At 46.3% G+C, this 15,499-nt stretch overlaps 1 protein-coding gene across 2 annotated transcripts in view; it reads left to right on the top strand.

Moving 5' to 3' along the window:
* The first annotated feature begins 4,933 nt into the window (after positions 1-4,933).
* The window catches only part of LOC137305635 (tumor protein p53-inducible protein 11-like), a 71,178-nt gene continuing 60,612 nt past the window's right edge, over positions 4,934-15,499 (top strand). The window contains exon 1 of one of the 2 annotated variants that reach the window (XM_067974517.1): positions 4,934-5,297. The gene's annotated coding sequence lies outside the window, so the exon portion shown is untranslated. Of the gene's footprint in view, positions 5,298-6,125; positions 6,236-15,499 lie in introns of those variants that run through there. The other variant, XM_067974518.1, reaches the window with a different exon arrangement.

The raw sequence follows: 15,499 nt of genomic DNA, 5'->3' as shown, positions 1-15,499 counted from the left end.
GTTCTATGAGGCGATCCTCCATGTTTTTGGAAGGTGATAGAAGTACACGACACTGGAAGTACACGACACTGGAAGTACAGTACACTGGAAGTATGTGTCACTGGAAGTACACTACACTGGAAGTACACTACACTGGAAGTACACGACACTGGAAGTACACGACACTGGATGTACACTAGACTGGAAGTACACTACACTGGAAGTACACGACACTGGAAGTATGTGTCACTGGAAGTACACGACACTGGAAGTACACTACACTGGAAGTACACTACACTGGAAGTATGTGTCACTGGAAGTACACTACACTGGAAGTACACGACACTGGAAGTACACTACACTGGAAGTATGTGTCACTGGAAGTACACTACACTGGAAGTACACTACACTGGAAGTACACGACACTGGAAGTACACGACACTGGATGTACACTACACTGGAAGTACACGACACTGGAAGTACACAACACTGGAAGTATGTGTCACTGGAAGTACACGACACTGGAAGTACACTACACTGGAAGTACACTACACTGGAAGTATGTGTCACTGGAAGTACACTACACTGGAAGTACACGACACTGGAAGTACACGACACTGGAAGTATGTGTCACTGGAAGTACACGACACTGAAAGTACACGACACTGGAAGTACACTACACTGGAAGTACACGACACTGGAAGTATGTGTCACTGGAAGTACACTACACTGGAAGTACACTACACTGGAAGTATACAATACTGGATGTACACTACACTGGAAGCACACGACACTGGAAGTACACTATACTGGATGTACACTACACTGGAAGCACATGATACTGGAAGTACACTATACTGGATGTACACTACACTGGAAGCACACGACACTGGAAGCACACGATACTGGATGTACACTACACTGGAAGCACACGACACTGGAAGTACATGACACTGGAAGTACACGATACTGGATGTACACTACACTGGAAGTACATGACACTGGAAGTACACGATACTGGATGTACACTACACTGGAAGCACACGACACTGGAAGTACACGACACTGGAAGTACATGACACTGGAAGCACACGACACTGGAAGTACACGACACTGGAAGTATACAATACTGGATGTACACTACACTGGAAGCACACGACACTGGAAGTACACGACACTGGAAGTACACGACACTGAAAGTGTACAACACTGGAAGTATGTGACACTGGAAGTACACAACACTGGAAGTCCCCGACATGGTTTTCCAGCATTGTCTGTTTTTATGTTCGGTTAAGTCAGGTTAAGTTAGGCTAGGTTAAAATAACGCCCCTGTGTCTCTGAGGGTAAGAGGGGGTGGGCGGGAAATCTACACACTTACTTGGAAAGAGCTTTGTGCTCATCGAAACAGGATCTAGTCCTCTGTTTCTCCATTTCCTCTCTCTCATCCTTAAACCTGCTGACTCACACACGAGCTCCAAGGCTTGACCCCAAACACAATGGATGGAATGTGAGGTTTCAGCAATGGAGAGGTGCAGACACTCAGCTCCCTACCCTGTGGTCAGGGCTTTCTGTGTCTTAAGTATTCAGAGTCGGAATTCAGATAAATTCAGCTCCAATTCAAATCGGACTGATGCGAGAAGTGGCAATTTCAAACAATGGGCAGTATGAGAGATGCAAGAAACAGTGCTTGGGCTGCCAGGGGGTCAGGCCAATGCTAGAATGTCTTTCCCTCGGCACCAGTCTGAGAGAGATATCAGGGTAGAAGATTAGTCGCCAGGCCAATCTTGCAAACCTTGTGGCTCAGAATGGGACTCACAGAGGCCCACGATCAGGTTGCCCACTTGGACTTTCCATCTTGATTGACAAGGAGAGCTGGGCAGCGGATGGAGAGATTTCACCGCCTTCTGTTTCCAGTGGCAGGAGGGTCGGTAACCAGAGGACACAGATTTAAGGTAATTGGCAAAAGAACCAGAGGCGAGATGAGGAGAATTTTTTTTACGCAGCGAGTTGTTACAATCTGGAACGCGCTGCCTGAAAGGGCGGTGGAAGCAGATTCAATAGTGACTTTCAAAAGGGAATTGGATAAATACTTGAAGGGGAAAGATTTGCAGGGCTACTGGGAAAGGGCAGGGGAGTGGGACTCATTGGAAAGCTCTTTCAAAGAGCCAGCTCAAGCACAATGGGCCGAATGGCCTCCTTCTGTGCTGTATTATTCTATGAATATTGGGCAGAAAAAGAATGTTAAGTGTCTGCAAATTTCTCCCCCCAGTCAATGGTTTGGATAAGGTTTTGTTTCCTCCTGGCCCACGGATGAGCTTTTGAAATTGAGTGAAAAACTGGGACCCAGTCACTGCAACTCAAGGCAGGCACCAGGTGGCCATGTTCAGTGTCCCATTATAAAGGTAAGCAGTGGAGCAAAGTCCTTCCTGTAGCACCAGCTGCACTGAGGAGCAGGAGGAGCAATCACTGAAAACGTGTCGCGTAACGCATATACGTGAGACTCTGGGCTTGCTGCGGAGAAGGGCTACAGGTTCCCGAGCACCTCGGGGGTGAAACACAAACAAGTCCATTCTTTTCCAGTGGCTTTGCGATCGGTCCCTATGGATTTCAGCTTAAAAAAAATATATGTGCACTGCGCTCGTGGCAATGCTCTGACCTTGGGAAATATATTCATGGACCTTTGGAATGACTTGGCTCAAACTGACAGGAAATGCCTGCGGCTATTTAGGCTGAGTGAGCTACCGAAATAAATATTTTCATTAATGCAAAGCGTATGGACATTATTAGTCCTTGCTACTGTGTAGTCTGATGCCGTTAAAGGGACAGCGTCCAAAAACAAATGTGCTACCGGATCCATTCTAACACAGTCTTTCAAATAACCAGGCAGTAGGCAGTCGACTATATCTATAGACCTTTAGTAATTGAAGTATCGCTAAATAGCAGACACTTTAAGGATGTGGTCGTGTAATACTTTTCCTATTGGACTAGTAACCCAGAGGCTGTGGGTTTGGTAGTGTAGTGGCTGTGTTGCTGGACTAGCTGCCCAAATCTAGAGTATGTGAGTTCAAATCCCACCTGTAGGTTAAAATCAGAGCTTTAATTACTAGAAAGCACCCACTCCCACCATCTTCTCAGGTCAACTAGGAATGGTTAATAAAAGCTGCATTGCCCACATCCTGAGAATAAATAAAATAGAACAATTTACACATGTCAAATTGAAGATTCACAACTTGCTATGGCAATAAAGAATTTGAAGGACTGGGTTTGTAGTGAGTTAGACATGGCCCTTTCACCTCTTGTACCTGGGTTCAAATTTAGCCCTGATTGATGGGATGGAAATCTCTTATCTAGAAAGATCCCATGGCATTATTTCAAAGAGCAGGGGAGTTCTCCCCAGTGTCCTGGCCAATATTTATCCCTCAACCAACATCACTAAAAACAGATGACCTGGTCATTATCTCATTGCTGTTTGTGGGATCTTGCTGTGCGCAAATCGGCTGCCGCGTTTCATACATTACAACAGTGACTACACTTCAAAGAATACTTTGTTGGCTGCGAAGTGCTTTGGGACATCCTGAGGTCGTGAAAGGCGCTATATAAATGCAAGTTCTTTCTTTCTATCAGTTGGCTGGAAGGTTCCCATGTGAAATGAGTTTGATCTCCACCCAGTTGCCAATGGGCTTGGACCCACAGCACAAAAGTGTTTTGTATTCGGTAAAAAAGACATTCAGAGAGAGAGGCCACAGGATGGTTGGCATGAGAAATAGAAAATCTTATGCCAGTATAGTAAGCAGCATTGTTCTAGGGTTGGGGGAGAGGCATATCATTCAGGTACAGGAGAGGGAACTTTATTTTAAGTACCTGAAATGGAGTGTGTTCTATTTCTCCAGCATTAAGAAAGAAGAAAGACTTGCATTTATATCATGCCTTTCACGACCTCAGGACACACCAAACCACAGCTTTGTAATATAGCTTCCTAATGTAGGAAACGCAGCAGCCAATTTGCACACAGCAAGATCCCACAAACAGCAATGAGATAATGACCAGATCATCTGTTTTTTTTAGTGATGTTGGTTGAGGGATAAATAGTATCCAGGACACTGGGGAGAACTCCCCTGTTCTTCTTTGAAATAGTGCTGTGGGATTTTTTTTTACCTGAGAGGGGCAGACAGGGCCTCGGTTTAACGTCTCATCCGAAAGATAGCTTGACAATTGCAAAATTCACAAAAAAAGTCATTAAAATTTGAATTCTCAAAGAACGGCCTGTCATCTTACGGGCAAAGGGAATCAAACAGTTACTTCAGTTTAAAGAAATAAAATTAAAGGGCAGCCAGGTTTTGCCCGTCTATTGCCTTGGTGTTGTCTGCAGCTATGTAACGTTTGCAGTCGAGATGGAGTTGGACTCAGGCAGTGTGCGTAGATGTGATCAGCTCTCTGAGTGAGGCAGACAGACCAGTCCTGGTATCACTCCGGGCTGGCTTCACAGTTCCATTAGCTCAGCCATCGGATACAGCAGGGAAGGTCAGTCAGGGTGATGTGCTTCCAAAGAGACCAGGCAGATGACCTTGGCAGCTACGCCGTGAGGGTTTAAGAGTTCAAACTTGTTTTTAAGGATCCAACATAATATAATCTGAATAAGAAATCACAGCTAGGTTCATTAAGATTTGAAATAGCCTTCAGCTGTTTCCACAAGCTTATTGATTGAACTTGTACCTGGACCTAACCAGTTTCTGAATTGATATAGTCATCAGATACTGATTAAGGGAATGTCTATCAATGGGTATAGTTACTACAAAGGGACTCATCTTGCCCTACATCACTCCAACATGCATCCTGTAATGATATAATGTGAGTATTTATGGATGATCCCTTAATTCAGTAAGTGCTAATGTCTCATATAAGTTCGCCAGAAGGTCCTACATTCAAGTCTCACTCAAGAGACATGAGTATAAAATCTAGGCTGACAGTTCAGTGCAGTACTGAGGGAGAGCTGTACTGTTGGAGGTGCCATCTCTTGGATGAGATGTTAAACCGAGGTCCCGTCTGCCCTCTCCGGTGGATATAAACGATCCCACAGCACTATTCCGAAGAAGAGCAGGGGAGTTCTCCTCGGTGTCCTGGGCCAATATTTATCCCTCAGCCAATATCACTAAAACAGATTATCCTGTCATTACCTCATTGCTGTTTCTTGGATCTTGCTGTGTGTAAATTGGCTTCTGCATTTCCTACATTACAACAGTGACTACACTTCAAAAAGTACTTCATTAGCTGCAAAACGCTTTGGGATGTCCTGAGGTTGTGAAAGCCACTATAGAAATGTAAGTTCCTTTCTTTCTCTTTATCTGTCTCTTCCCAATGGTTGTTTTTAAATTTACCCTCCGATGCTAATTTATTTTCTCCCCTAGTTATTTTAACCTTCATTTTACTCTCTTTAGGGGTACATGTACCTATTTAGCGCCCTGGCACAGGACTTCACATAACTGGAGCTCATACTGTGAGTTCGGGAGTGTTGGTCAGTGCACCCAGCTCACTCCCTGCACGATCTTAACGGACAGAGTGCTGCGCGGACCGCGAACCTGCGCGCTTGGCCTCTGCGTCTGAATTTCTCGTGCGAAGCTTCGCCCCAAAATCAGAAAACCTAGCCAATCTGTCTGTTTGCCGAGTTTCTGGCTCCTGCCTCTCTCGGGCCAATATCTGGCCTCTTCCCTAGGCTGGAGTAGGGTTGCCAACCTTTCAGGATTGGCCTGGAGTCTCCAGGAATTGTAGATTAATCTCCTGGACACAGCTACGCCCAACACTCGGGGAGAAAAATCGTAGGAGCATTAAAAAAAAAAGGTGTGTTTTTTCACCTTCTTTGTTCACTTCTATTTATTAGTTATTAAAATATTGAAGATGGGGGGACAAAAAGACAGTCAAGAATCATGCCATCTGGTAACGAAGGGTCTGTTCGCTTTCCGATTGGCCGTGGGGAAGGAGGGGCCCCGTGAGGGTCACGGGGCCCTGCCTGCCCCACAGCCAATGGCGGGAGCGTGGTTGGTGGCAGGGGGTCATGTGATGAAACCTCCAGGAATACGGCCAACCAGAGTTGGCAACCCTTGGCTGGAGGAGGCGGTAGCATTCACCGTCAGCCATGGGTCTCACAGGTGCCTGAAACTGCCTGCGTAGAAGCCTGGGAACAAGTCTCCTTCCCAATGGGGGATGGTGGGTGCGTGGCGTGGGAGCAGCAAGACCTAAAGAGGCAAAAGGAAAAAACAAAGTAAGGACAGATCCTCATGGCGGGTCCTGCACAGAATCTGGCAAATGTTACATTTCCTACTATATTTTGCTTTTTTTAAAAGCTGTATTTTTAGCAGAGCTGGGATGGAATGTTCCGGCTATGTTTTTAAGGACTTGGTCAGAGATTTCTCTCGTGCTCCGCGCCAGTGACCACTCCTGTAACGAGCTCTTGCTCCCTAGAAATTAGAGGGTGACTTTGTCCACACAATATCTGGTAATGTAACGTGGGAGCTTGCTGTGCACAAATTAGTTGCCGCATTTCCTACATCACAAGTGACTACACTTCAGAAGTACTTCATTGGCGTCCTGAGGTCATGAACATCCCAAAATGTTTCACAGTCAATGAAGTACGTTTAAAAGTGTAGCCACTGATATTTTGTAGGCAAACGCCACAGCTAGTTTGTGCACAGCAAGATCTAACGAACAGCAAAGGGGAAAAAATGACCAATTAATCTGATTTGGTTGAGGGATAAATGTAGTCCATCAGGGAGAACTCTGCTGCTCTTCTTCAAATATTGGCATGAAATCTTTTAGATCCTGCCGAGAAAACAGAGCCTCGGTTTAACATCTCATCTGAAAGACGGCACCTCCAACAACGCAGCACTCCCTCAGTACTGCACTGGGAACGTCAGCTAAATTTTACGTGCTTAAGTCTCTGGAGTTGGGATTTGAACCCATGACCTTTCCTAAATCAGAAGTAAGAGTGTTATCCACTGAGCCATGGCTGACAACAAGCCCAATGCCATGTGGTCACTGCTATGTAGGCAAAAGCGGCAGTCAATTTTGCGCACAGCAAGATCCCGCATGTGCAAACCCAGTGTTTTTGGTGGTGTTGGTTAAGATAGTCAAATTGATCCCTCGAGTATGGACATGTCGGGCGAACAATGGTGGGGATGCGGGGGCGGGGCGGGGCAGTTGGAGGCAGAAGGAGAACCCAAAAAATGTTTTGTAAACACATAAAGAGCAAGAGGCTAACTAAGGAAAGAGTAGGGCCTATTAGAGATCAAAAAGGTGACCTATATGTGGAGGTGGAAGATGTGGGTCTGGTTCTTAATGAATCCTTTGCATCTGTCTTCACAAAAGAGGGGGACGATGCAGCGATTGTAGTTAAGGAGGAGGAGTGTGAAATATTGGATGGGATAAACATAGTGAGAGAGGAAGTATTAAGGGATTTAGCATCTTTGAAAGTAGATAAATCGCCAGGCCCGGATGAAATGTATTAAAAGAAGCAAGGGAGGAAATAGTGGAGGCTCTGACCATCATTTTCCGATTCCCCCCTGGCAATAGGCGTGGTGCCGGAGGATTGGAGGAATGCTAACATTGTACCGTTGTTTAAAAAGGGAGAAAGGGATAGACCGAGTAATTACAGGCCAGTCAGTCTAACCTCGGTGGTGGGCAAATTATTGGAATCAATTCTGAGGGACAGTATTAATCGTCATTTAGAAAGGCACAGATTAATCAAGGACAGTCAGCATGGATTTGTTAAGGGAAGGTTGTGTCTGACTAACTTGACTGGATTTTTTGAGGAGGTAACAGAGAGGGTTGATGTTTGATGTCGTCTACATGGATTTTAGCAAGGCTTTTGATCAGCTCCCACATGGCAGACTGGTCAAAAAAGTACAAGCCCCATGGGATCCAAGGGAAAGTGGCAAATTGGATCCAAAATTGGCTCAGTGGCAGGAAGCAAAGGGTAATGGGCGACGGGTGTTTTTGTGACTGGAAGGCTGTTTCCAGTGGGGTTCCGCAGGGCTCAGTACTCGGTCCCTTGCTTTTTGTGGTATATATCAACGATTTAGACTTGAGTGTTAGGGGGCATGATTAAGAAGTTTGCAGATGATACAAAATTGGCAGTGTGGTTGATAGTGAGGAGGAAAGCTGTAGACTGCGGGAAGATATCAATGGACCGGTCAGGTGGGCAGAAAAGTGGCAAATGGAATTCAATCCGGAGAAGTGTGAGGTAATGCATTTGGGGAGGGCAAACAAGGCAATGGAATACACAATAAATGGGAGGATACTGAGAGGTGTAGAGGAAGAGAGGGACCTTGGAGTGCATGTCCACAGATCCCTGAAGGTAGCAGGACAGGTAGACAAGATGGCTAAGAAGACATACAGGATACTTTCCTTTACTAGCCAAGGCATAGAATATAAGAGCAGGGAGGTTATGCTAGAACTGTATAAAACAATAGTTAGGCTACAGCTTGAGTACCATGTACAGTTCTGGTCACCACATTACAGGAAAGATGTGATTGCACTTGAGAGGGAACAGAGGAGATTTACAAGGATGTTGCCAGGACTGGAGAATTTTAGCTATGAGGAAAGATTGGATAGGCTGGGGTTGTTTTCTTTGGAACAGAGGAGGCTGAGGGGAGATTTAATTGAGGTGTATAAAATTATGAAGGGCCTAATTCCTTTAGTAGAGAGATCAATAACCAGGGGGCACAGATTTAAAGTAATAGGTAGAAGTATTAGAGGGGAGTTGAGGAAAAATGTTTTCACCCAGAGGGTGGTGGGGGTCTGGAACTCACTGCCTGAAAGGATGGTAGGGGCAGAAACCCTCATCACATTTAAAAAGTACTTGGATATGCACTTGAAGTGCAGTAACCTACAAGGCTACGGACCAAGTGCTGGAAAGTGGGATTAGGCTGGGTAGCTCTATTTCGACCAGCACAGACGCGATGGACCGAATGGCCTCCTTTGCCGTAAATTTTCTATGTTTCTATGTGGTGAAACCTCCAGGAATATGGCCAACCAGAGTTGGCAACCCCAAGCGGCAGGTGTATCTACCCTGTGCTTAAAGTGGCCAATCAGCTGTTGTAGTTTGAGCCGCGCTGTGACTTCTGAGTTGCCCTTTTCCCGTTTCTCCCTCCTTAAGTAGAGAAGCCGGGCCTAAAACGGGTTGCTGTACCCTGGGGTGGGGGAATATTACCTGATGCTCTGCCCCCCAGCGTCCTCCTCACTGCCGGCCCAGGCTCCTACACGATGCCGCTGGCTGCCTTCGCCCTGGGATTCTGCCGCGTGAGCAGAGAATTCTGGATCTTGCAGCACCTTTTATCCTTGGACTTGGAATTCCTGCTCCCAGAGTGAAGCAGCAGCAGCTCCCGTTAGCATCCAAGACTGGCAGCGAGGAGCTTATCAGGGAGGAAGGGAACCTGGTAACTGTGAAAAAATTACAAGACTATGGAGAAAGGGCAGGGGAGTGGGTCTAATTGGATAGCTCTTTCAAAGAGTCAGTACAGGCACGAATGGCCTCCTACTGTGATATTATATTGTATCCCAGCAAGTCAGTGTCTTCAAGAAAGAAAATTGTACTTTGTTGGCTGTAAAGTGCTTTGGGACATCCAGCTATGGAATCATACATCACAGAAGGAGGCCATTCGGCCCATTGTGCCTATGCTGGCTCTTTGAAAGAGCTATCCAATTAGTCCCGCTCCCCTGCTCTATTCCCAATAGCCTTTCAAATTTTCCCCTTCAAGTATTTATCCAATTCTCTTTTGAAAGTTACTGCTTCCACCGCCCTTTCAGACAGTGCATTCCAGATCATAACAACTCGCTGCGTTAAAAAAAGAAGTCTCCTCATCTCCCCCCCCCCTCTGGTTGTTTTACCGATTATCTTAAATTATGTAAATGCAAGTTCGTTCTTTCTTTGGAAGCGGAGGGCCTTATAGGTAAGTTTTGCAGGCGACCTTTAGTAACCTCAGTGGGGCAGAAGTGAAAGGAACAGAGAGTCTCAGTAGGATTGTGATGGGGAAGGAGGGCGAGGGAGGAATAAAGTTCTCCAGTGCGGTGTTGGTGAATTTGAAGGACATTTCTTACAATACACCGGGCTGTATTTAGGAGAATAGTAAACTCCAAATAGCAGGTCACAAACAGGATATTGAGATTTGGGACGTGTGAAAAGTCAGGAATGTCCTAGAGAGAGAGATCAGATCAAGCATGTGAAAATGATTCTGGGCTGCGACTTTAAAAAGCCCCCCTCCCCCAGACCTTAGAATAAACAGCAGGAGCTCATTCAAGCTGTGCCGGGCAGTCCCGAGGAGTTCCTGTTTGTAAGGGACGCAGTCAGTGCATTGTTCTCCGCACACCTGTGGGCAACGGAGAGAACTGGAAGTAAGCTGGAAGCCGACTGCAGGGTTAGATAAATCCCAAGTATTACAGCAACCCCCCCCTGCCCGATTTCCCCCCCCCCCCCTCTTGCTGGTTGTCCTACTTAGAATTTCTAAAGATCAATTCAAATAAGTACCCTTTTATAAAATGATCTGAATTTTCCAATGCTGAGAACTTCACTAAACTTCATGAGGAAAACATTTTTTTTTAAACGCAGCGAGTTGTTATGATCTGGGATGCGCTGCCTGACAGGCCGGTGGACGTACCCAATAGTAACTTTCAAAAGGGAATTGGATAAATACTTAAAGGGGAAAAACCTACAGGGCTACGAGGAAAGAGCAAGGGAGTGGGTCTCATTGGGTATCTCTTTCAAAGAGCTGTCACTGGCACGATGGGCCGAATGGCCTCCTTCTGTTCTGTATCATTCTATGATTCTAGGATTCTATAAGTGCATTTGGATTCATTGAATCGGTAGGAAAAGTTCTACAGTCAAGCTTATACGTGAATTGGATAGTTCTGTGTAATGTCTTTATTTGCTCTTGGGTCAGCACTGGCCGGATTTAGTAGAGGACAGTCCTGGTGATGGACAGGATATGGGGCTCCGAACTCAGTTTGGGGCTGACTTCACACTACTTTGTTTAAAAAAATAATTAGTGGGCAGCAGATGACACTGATTAATCCCACCCCTCTGAGAGGCTCCATGGTAAAAACAAGCTGAGAAATGGCCTGGTGGAAAGTCCATTTTGTGCCCTTTACATGCCATGGGGGCAATCATGAGCAGAGTCCCTACCCCACAAGGAGAGAGAATCAACCCCCCCCTCCCCCAGCTACACTCATGCATTTCTTAGTATCTCAATACACAGCGGGGGGGGAAGGGAAGGGAAGGAAGGGAAGGGAAGGGGGGGGAAGGGGAGGGGGGAAAGGGGAGGGGGGAAAGGGAGGGGGGGAAGGGAGGGGGGGAAGGGAGGGGGGGAGGGAGGGGGGGAAGGGAGGGGGGGGGGGGAAGGGAGGGGGGAGGAAAGGGGGGGAGGGGGGGGGAGAGGGAGGGAGGGGGAGGGAGAGGGAGAGGGGAGCCGGGGCGGCATAGCTTCATAAAAAGAAAGACTTGCATTTATATAGCGCCTGTCACGACCTCAGGATGTCCCAAAGTGCTTTACAGCCAATAAAGTGCTTTTGAAGTCTGGTCACTGTTGTGATGTAGGAAATGCGGCAGCCAATTTGTGCACAGTAAGATCCCACAAACAGCAATGTGATAATGACCAGATAATCTGTGTTTTAGCAATGTTGATTGAGGTATAAATATTGGCCAGGGCACCCGGGAGAACTCCCCTGCTTTTGTTCAAAATATTTAATAAAAAGTTGATTAATCATTGTGCTAAATTTCATTAACTCAGTACAAAGTTAATAGATTCATAAGCAGCACTGTATATAAACACAGGAAAATTCCTTTAGCCCTCGAGTGTACAAAGCTTTAACCGGCAGTATGATCAATTGTTTGATTGAGCTGTCAAGGTAGCACAGCTGATACAGCCTCATGCGGAAATGCACATTCATCTCAACGAGTTGCTTCAGGGGTTTGGTTTTGTGGCAGTTCTTTTGCAGTCAATGTAAGTATCAGAACGAACGCTGACAGGAGGTTTTGGTCCTTGTGCGTTAGCTCACGTATTTACTGTGGAGCAGCTTGGAGTGTAAGCAGACTGGGAGCCCTTGAAACATGGCATCAGCACATCACTGTTTTAAAACAATAGGCCCAGCACACCGAGGAGGCTGTCTACATCGAAGGAGGGGGAATCATCATAAGTGTGTTCTGTCGTGCTGTTGTCGGGGTTTCCAATAATCCAGCATCGAATGATAAATGAAAAGCAAACCAGATTTATTGTGGTTCAAAACAGCTTCAGCTGCTCACTGCAGGCTTCCATAAGTGGGTAGTGCCCCTGCCTCTGAGTCAGAAGGTTTATAGGTTCAAAGTCCCACTCCAGAGACTTGAACACAAAATCCAGGCTGATACTCCAATGCATGTACTGAGGGAGTGCTGCACTGTTGGAGGTGCTGTCTCTTGGACGAGATGTTAAACCGAGGCCCTGTCTGCCCTCTCCGGTGGAGGTAAAAGATCCCATGGTGGAGAACTGAACTGTTTCATGCAACCGTCCAGCCTTACCATTCACTCACTCCAAAACCCAATAGTCTGTCATATTAAGCAGCGTTGGTTGGTTTTATGAGTGTGAACATAAAACAGAACTTTGCCCTGGAGATAGATAGGCCTCGCAGTTTTCCTGTGGCATTGCTCAGAGTGAGTTGGCGCTCAGGCTGTTTTGCAACGGTAGGGATGATGGGGAAAGTGTGACGGGAAGTAAGTGTGCAAAACTTACATCAGTTATTCCTACATGCGGAGTCAGTGAAGTCGAGGTGCTGAGTGTTGTAGCATGGGCCGAAAGGCCTTCTTTTGTGCTGTAACGTACTATGATACTAGCACAGGCCCAGAACACGTGATCCCCATCCTATAGAGTCATTGATCTCGGCCATCTCCATCATGAGGTGCTAAATGGACACCAGGTGATTCCTCACAGGAAGAGAGAGAACAAAAATAAGAACGTACAATGGCAGGTCATGCTCTGAACTGCTGCCATATATCCTGATCGTCAGCTACAGAGAGAGGTTGGCAGAAGCAGTGAGGTGGATCACTCACCAACCCTCAAAGTGTGGATGATGGCTGGGAAACAGAATCCCAGGAGGAGTTGGAGACCAGAACTACCTTTAACCAATAATTGCCACCCTCTCCCAGTGACTCAGTTGGTATAGCCCATGTGGAACAGAGACATACAGACCAGACACAAACCATTCGATAAGGTAGATGCAGAGAAGCCATTTCCTCTGGTGGAGGATTCAAGAACAGCGAGGGGGGGAAGGCACAATCTTAAAATCAGAGCCAGGCCATTTCAGAGGGAAATCAAAAAGTGCTTTTTCACATAATAGGTAATGGAAATCTGGAACTCTCTCCCCCAAAAAGTTATGGATGCTGGGAGACATTTGGAGCTTTCAAGACCGAGATCGATAAATTTTTTATTAGGTAAGGGTATCAAAGGCAGGTAAATGGAGTTAGGATACAGATCAGCCATGATCTAATTAAATGGCAGAACAAGCTCGAAGGGCTGAATGGCCTCCTCCTGTTCCAATGTTCCCATGAAGATTCCAGGTTCAATTCCTGATCCCAGTACAATTGGTCTCAGAGACTTGGTGGTGGGGGAGGTATTTAATAAGGTGCCGCACAAGAGGCTGTCACACAAGATTAGAGTTCATGGGAAGTAGGAATCCAGGATTCCCGCTCTTGATCAGTATCCGGTCAACCTTGCTGGATATTGGATAAGTGCGGGATTGGGCTCAGCTGTAATAATCCATCCCCTCCCCCACTCCGAACCCAAGACAGACGAGCTTGTCGACACTCATGGAGGCTGGTCACTCGAGCAAGATACCAGAGGCCCACCAGCACACGTGGATCTCTACCCAGTACAAGTTGGTGCAAGAGAGGGGTGGAGAAAATTGAAGGGAAAATTATTGTGCCAGTCAGTTATAGACACAATCAGGACATGAAAACCTAGCAACGACAACTTGTATTTATATAGCAAGCGTGAATTCCCAGCTCAATCAAACTTTATCAGTTCTGAATCTCTTCCTCAATAGTAAAAGGTGATAAGTCAATTTCTGATTCCGGCTGCACTCTACTGTGGTAAACATACAAATAATTTGACAAGAAACATTTTCTTTCCTTTTGTTTCCTCAATTTCTTCCATCCTCCTCTGCCCCATGCTGGGATACAGTTCCATGGGTGACAGCAGCACTCTGGTGCCCCACCTTAGTAGCCATTAATCAGACAGGGAGTGTTGACAAGATATTCAACCATGGCGGACATCAGGGTCAAGCCTGATCCTGCCTTCACTCAACTGCCGCCCACGCGCATTTACCAGCGAGCGTCACTGGAATAGTGAGCAGGAACCTGTCTGATTTTGATCCCCTGCTCCCTAGCCCAGGGCCACAAAAGTCAATTGTAACACCCCAGATCCTAATTCCTATCAACTGAAGGTACAACCATCCAGTTTAGAAACATTTCTCCCACACCCGGTCCAATCTTTCTGTCCGCAGTTTAACTAACAGTACAAGTGAAAAATGCACACAACCAAAACCAAATGCTTTTTAATTAAATTTCTAAACTGCTCTGCTGCCTCATGGTGACTTTTTACCTCAGATTCCCATCATTCTCTATTGGCAATGCCTACTTTCTTCAGAGGGGAAGGAACCCTCCTCCTTTTCACTGGTGAATATTTGTATTAAGCTATATAGTGTGCCCTCCATGAACTTGAGCTCATCCTAAAACTTTGCTGCCCGTATCCTAACTCGCACCAAGTCCCGTTCACCCATCACCCCTGTGTTCGCTGACCTACATTGGCTCCCGGTCTGGCAACGCCTCGATTCTTAAAATCCTCATCCTCGTGCTCAAATCCTTTCATGCTCTCGCCCCTCCCTATCTCTGTAACCTCCTCCAGCCCTACAACCCACCGAGATCTCTGCGCTCCTTCATTTCTGGCTTCTTGTGCACTCCCTTCGCTCCACCATTGGCGGCCGTGCCTTCGGGCGTCTAGGCCCTAAGCTCTGGAACTCCCTCCCTAAACCTCTCCACCTCTCTACCTCTCTCTCCACCTTTTAAGGTGCTCCTTAAAAACCTACCAATGTCTGCTTCTTTGGCTCGGTGTCAGTTTTTGTCTGATTACGCTCTGTGAAGCACCTTGGGATATTTTACTATGTTAAAGGCGCTATATAAATACAAGTTGTTGTTATATTCGTATTGGAATGTTACCAGGGTGACGACAAAATGACAGTGCAGCCATCTAGGGAAGAGCAAAAGGGTGAATGGGAATGGGTTTTAATCCATCGAAATTCTATACACAGGGAGTGAATGGGAACGGGTTTTAATCCATCGGAACTCTATACACAAGGAGTGAATGGGAAATGGTTTAGTCCATTAGAATTCTGTGCCCGGAACAAGTGTAGGTTTACTCAGAATTAACTGTACCTAAACTTTTTGATTTGCCCATATGGACCTATTCCGCCAGTGTATGTGTGCTGATTTTGGATTCAGTTCTCAGCT

Source organism: Heptranchias perlo, chromosome 40 (genome assembly GCF_035084215.1).
Source record: "Heptranchias perlo isolate sHepPer1 chromosome 40, sHepPer1.hap1, whole genome shotgun sequence".
In the NCBI taxonomy this organism is placed as follows: Eukaryota; Metazoa; Chordata; class Chondrichthyes; order Hexanchiformes; family Hexanchidae; genus Heptranchias; species Heptranchias perlo.
The sequence above is the reverse complement of the archived record's forward strand: the minus strand, read 5'-3'. Positions and strand labels throughout refer to the sequence as shown.